This window comes from Bubalus bubalis, chromosome 5, assembly GCF_019923935.1.
Source record: "Bubalus bubalis isolate 160015118507 breed Murrah chromosome 5, NDDB_SH_1, whole genome shotgun sequence".
Lineage (NCBI taxonomy): Eukaryota > Metazoa > Chordata > Mammalia > Artiodactyla > Bovidae > Bubalus > Bubalus bubalis.
Window position 1 is genome coordinate 85395440 of NC_059161.1, and position 6000 is coordinate 85401439.

Consider the following 6000-nt stretch of genomic DNA (forward strand, 5'->3'; position numbering starts at 1 on the left):
TGCAAAGAATATAATCAATCCGATTTTGGTATTGACCATTTGGTGATGTCTATGTGTAGAGTCTTCTCTTGTGTTGTTGGAAGAGTGTATATGCTATGACCAGTGTGTTCTCTTGGCAAAACTCTATTAGCCTTTGCCTTGCTTCATTTTGTACTCCACGGCCAAATTTGCTTGTTATTCCAGGTACCTCCTGACTTCCTACCATTGCATTCCAGTCCCCTATAATGGAAAGGACATCTCTTTGGGGTGTTAGTTCTAGAAGGTCTTGTAAGCAACCTCAGCTTCTTCAGCATTACTGGTTGGGGCATAGACTTGGATTACTGTGATATTGAATGGTTTGCCTTGGAAATGAACAGAGATCATTTTTTCATTTTTGAAATTGCACCCAAGTACTGCATTTCACACTCTTGTTGACTATGATGGCTACTCCATTTCTTCTAACATATTCCTGCCCATAGTAGAAGATATAATGATCATCTGAGTTAACTTCACCCATTCCAGTCCATTTTAGTTCACTGATTCCTAAAATGTCATTGCTCATTCTTGCCATCTCCTGTTTGACCACTTCCAGTTTTCCTTGATTCATGGACCTAACGTTCCCGGTTCCTATACAATATTGTTCTTTACAGCATCGGACTTTACTTCCATTGCCAGTCACATCCACAACTGGATGTTGTTTTTGCTTTGGCTCTGTCTGTTCATTCTTTCTGGAGTTATTTCTCCACTCTTCTCCAGTAGCATATTGGGCACCTACCCACCTGGGGAGTTAATCTTTCAGTGTTTGATATGAGATTATCAAGTCCTGGAGAAGGAAATGGCACCCCACTCCAGTATTCTTGCCTGGAACATCCCACGGACAGAGGAGCCTCTTGGGCTACAGTCCACGCGATTGCAAGAGTCGAACATGACTGAAAACACACACACACATTCAATGGGATGATTTGGGCTTCCCTTGTGGCTCAGCTGGTAAAGAATCCGCCTGCAATGCAGGAGACCTGGGTTCAATCCCTGGGTTGGAAAGATCCCCTGGTGAAGGGAAGGCTACCCACTCCAGTATTCTGGCCTGGAGAACTCCATGGACTGTACAGCCCATGGGGTCATAACGAGTCAGACACAACTGAGAAACTTTGACTTTCAGTGGAATAATTATCAAGGTAAATTTTTAGGTGGAAAAAGACATCAAGATTATCATACAAAGTGAAGTAAGTCAAACAGAGAAAGACAAAATATCACTTGATATCACTTATATGTAAATCTTAAAAATCATACAAATGAACTTATTTACAAAATAAAAATAGACTCACAGGCATAGAAAACAAATTTATGGTTATCAAAGGTAAAAGTGGGGGAGAGGGAGGGATAAATTAGGAATTTGGGATTGACATACACACACTACTATATATAAAATACATAAACAACAAGGACGTACTGTGTAGCACTGGGAACTACATTCAGTAACTTGCAATAATCTGAGACAGAAAAGAATCTGAAATACTCTTATATAATTGAACCACTTTGCTATACACCTGAAACTAATACAGCATCATAAATCAAGTATATTTTAATAAAAATTGTTTATTTTGGGGAAAAAAAAAGATTGTCAAATCTTTCTGAGATATTGAGAGGGAAAGGACAGAGAAATGGAGGATTAAGTAGATGAAAATTATAGTAAATGGTTCTCGATTTAGTTTTGTTCTCAATGACTCCTGGACACATTTTTATGAATCTCACCAACATCTAATGATTTCATATGTTGTTGTTTTAAGATAGTGATTCTCAAAATGTGGTCTCTGCACCAATGTGAGAGTGGCATCAATAACACGAGACTTTGTTAGAAATGTAATTTATTGGACTCCATTCCAGATACTCTGGAAGTGGGACCCAGCAGTCCATATTTTAACAAGCCCTTTAGGTGATTTTGATGTTACAGTTCAAGAACCACTATATTTAGGTGGATCATGGCCCTACCGTCCTAATAAAAAATACTCATTAAGGTAACCAAGCACAAGGAGACTCTTATTAGGTAAAACCAAATATACCATATCAAGACACAAATAGATAATTAAATATTGATTGTACCTATTGCCAAGCTTCAGCAGTTTTTTTAATTAGAAAAATATGTTTAGCATAGAATGTTTAGCTCCTCTTTGCCAAGTTTATCATTATTTTCAGCTCTAGAAACCATATAACCTATAAAGAGGTGTCTAGGGAACAAATATAATTAATTACTTATAGGTCATAATTTTTTCTAAACATTTTCTGCATAATGATATTGCCATAAACTATTAGTGAGAAGTATTGGGAAACTGGAGATGATGGGTCCCAGGTCAAATAATTTAAGAAAACTTCTAACTCAACAGTACTTAATACATTTATTTAAAATATAACTATCCCAAATTATTAATGTGCAATTGTGCATTAAAAATCCCCACAATTTTTGGCATGCTGTGTCTCTCAGTGTATCATATATATGTATAATAAATTTTGGAGAAAATTAAAGCCAGGAAATGACATAATTAACAAAACAGGGCTGTAAAACAGAAAAGTAAAGGCAGATATGAACAAAAAAGAAAACTGAAGCTATATAACTAGCATGATGAGGGTCTTTGATTCTCAAAATGGCATATTAGAATTATTCTCTGAAATAGCAAATATATATATATATATAATAATACCATGAAGTTTAAGAAAACAGAAGAAATGACAGGGTTAATATTAGTGAGGGAGAAGGTAGCTTTGCAATGTCATGACAAATTGGTAGAATGGCTAAAGTGAGGAACAAGCAGAAAACAGCTGTAACCCAAAGGAAAAAATTTCATGTAGAAAGGTGATTTTTTCACTCTAAGTATAATAGTGAGGAGAGCCATTTACTCATTAATCTATTGTTTTATGTGGTCTCAGTTGAGTCTGTCAGAGTTGTGCATCACCGGAATGTCAGTGAAAATCCAAGCATACTACCGAATATAATTTGAAACATTTAGATAAGATTGCATCTCCCATTCTGTTTGCCTCCGTTGACAATGGTCAAGAGGAAACTCGGAGTCTCCAATGTATTCCAAATAAACATTTCTCTTTCTTGGCTTCCACACTACAATAGCAGCACCAGATAGGACACTCCAGAACTCTGTATTCCTCTAGCAGAATGTCCATCATTCCCTTCTCCACAAAATGTATCCCCTTACCACCGTTAATTCTTCTTGGAAAATCTCATGATGCCAATCCCTGTTATCAGCGGTCATGAAAAGAAGCCCAGGACTTGGGCTTCCCCAAGTCTATGGAGAAGACTTCCCCAATCTCTCTTCCCCAGACTATGATTATGAGGTGCAGTGAGGCAACTCATCTTAGAGTGAACACTGTTTTTTATCCTTCCTTGATTTATTTTCCTGTTCAGCACTAAACCTCATATAATATCATTTATGGACTTCCCTGGTAGCTCAGTTGGTAAAGAATCTGCCTGCAATGAGGGAGTGTGTGTGTGTGTGTGAAGTCGCTCAGTCATGTCTGACTCTTTGCGACCCCATGGACTGTAGCCCACCAGGCTCCTCTGTCCATGGGATTCTCCAAGCAAGAATACTGGAATGGGTTGCCATTGACCTGGGTTCAATCCCTGGGTTGGGAAGATCCCCTGGAGAAAAAAATGGCAACCCATTACAACATTCTTGCCTGGAGAATCCCATGGACAGAGGAGCCTGGCGGGCTACAGTCCATGGGGTCACAAAGAGGCAGACAGGACTGAGTGACTTAGCACAGCAACATGGCACAATATCATTTATACTTTACTTACATAGTGATTTGTCTGTCTCTCTTTCTAAATAAAAGGTCCTTGAAGGCAGGGACTTTTTTCTGATTTTTTAATGTATCCCTTAGGTCTGAGCAATTTCTAGCACATAGGAACTCTACATATGTTTAATGAGTAAATATATGTGAGTACTTCACAATCCCCCATATTGTTAATTAACATGAAGGATGCTGAATCCTCTGACTCTCCTAAGTATCATTTCTCCATATTTCCTATTGGTCCCAATAATACTATATCAAAATTCTATTTAACTTGGTTAATCTTATCTAATTGTTCATCTATAAATGTCTTTTCAAACAAACTCCTTGGTGACAGGCACCATATTTTATCTCTATATCTCCAGGTTCTTTGATGAAGCCTGCCAAGTATCTCTTAAATTGATGAATGCATATATCAATAGATAAGAAAAATCACATCCATGTTAATAGAGAAAACCTTTTCAGTAGTAATATAATAGATACACATGCTAAGTTGCTCAGTCATGTCTGACTCTTTGTGACCCCATGGACTGTAGCTCACCAGGCTCCTCTATCCATGGAATTTTCCTGACAAGGATACTGGAGTAGGTTTCCTCTTGAAGGGGATCTTCCTGAACCAGGGATTAAACCTGCATCTCCTGAACTGCAGGTGCATTCTTTTACTGCTGAGCCACCAGGGAAGCCCAATAAGTACACAATGACCTGAAAGAAAAAAATAAAAAAGAAGTTAAGATTGCCTGTAGTTAGAGGAATCCAGTAGCTTTGGAGCCTCTACTCCTTTCTCAATTTTCTAATATGTTCCTAAATACAAAGTGGTGCAGGCCATTTTCTCTTTGGGAACTCTTAGAATCAAAAACACAAGCAGAAAAAATAAAATAAAAAACACGACAAAACAGATTATAAAATTTCTTGGTGTTTACACTCAATGCATTCATATATTTAGACAAAACATAAAAGAACAAGTAGAAATGTATAAAACAATATTTGCATAAGCATATAAAGTATAATATATATTTGGAAAAGGAAAAAAGATGACTTTAAAAATGTTGCTTTATTTTCAGGATAGTCCTTTCAATAAATGTTCCTGCTTGAAAAATTATATAGTAAGTATAATAAATATATATGAAACTTTAAAGTGAAACAAAAAGTGTAAAACTTTGTTGCAAATTCTGTGGTAAAATTTTATGAATAATAAATTACATATATTAACATGTATATTATAAATCAACTATAGTCTGCACAAGAAAATGATAGAATTTGTGGAAATATTAATTCATAGAAGACTATAAAAATGTTATTCTAAATTAATACATACATATAAATATATACAATGAAGATATTATTTTATTCTGAAAACATGTATCTCTGACTACATATATAATTCCCTTGGAAAGAGCATGAATAATCCACATTTTAAACCACTATAGTGGTTTAGTGCCCTGATCATAATGCAAGAGTAAACCACAAGACATACAGAATAAAATCAGAAGTAAGTTTAATATCCCTAAGATTTATAGCCCTGCCAGATGAGAATTATATGGAAATAATTCAGAATGAAATAAGCAGTAAAAAAAAAAAAAGAGACGATCTATTCTACAAGTGAAGCAATCTACAATGGTTTGAGACTCAAGTAGAATTATGAAGAAATCTATTAGCCAACATAAATCTGGAGCATCTAAAAGATAGTATTATTTGGAGTGTGGACTTGGAATTGAAACAAAGGAATTATAAATGCGAGCTCTGTGTATCACTTATTGTCTTGAAAAGAACCATCCAGATGTCAGTTCTTCAAAATCTCTGTTTGATGTGCAACCTCAGCTAGATTAAGAATGCAACCCAAAATTTCTCAGGAAAATAATTCTGAATTGCTTGAAATAATATTGTTTCCTTGGGGTGTAAAATGTTTAATATTAAATGGATTATAAAAAAATTAGAAATAATGGCTTCTATAGTTTTAATTTTACTATGTTAAACTTAAGAACAATTTGTGTGTGTATATATTTACATATATAAGATTTTAAATACCCCTATTTAACATAAAATTATACATTAGAGTACTTAATAGCTTAGCTTTAGTATTATAGTGAAAATATTTTAGTAAATAATGAAAGGTTTGACTTTAAAGGTTAAAAATGACTAAATTTGACAGTATTAATATAAAAATTATCACATTTATGTTTAATAAGTTTAATCTATTAGATTTATGACTCACTTAAGGGCTTC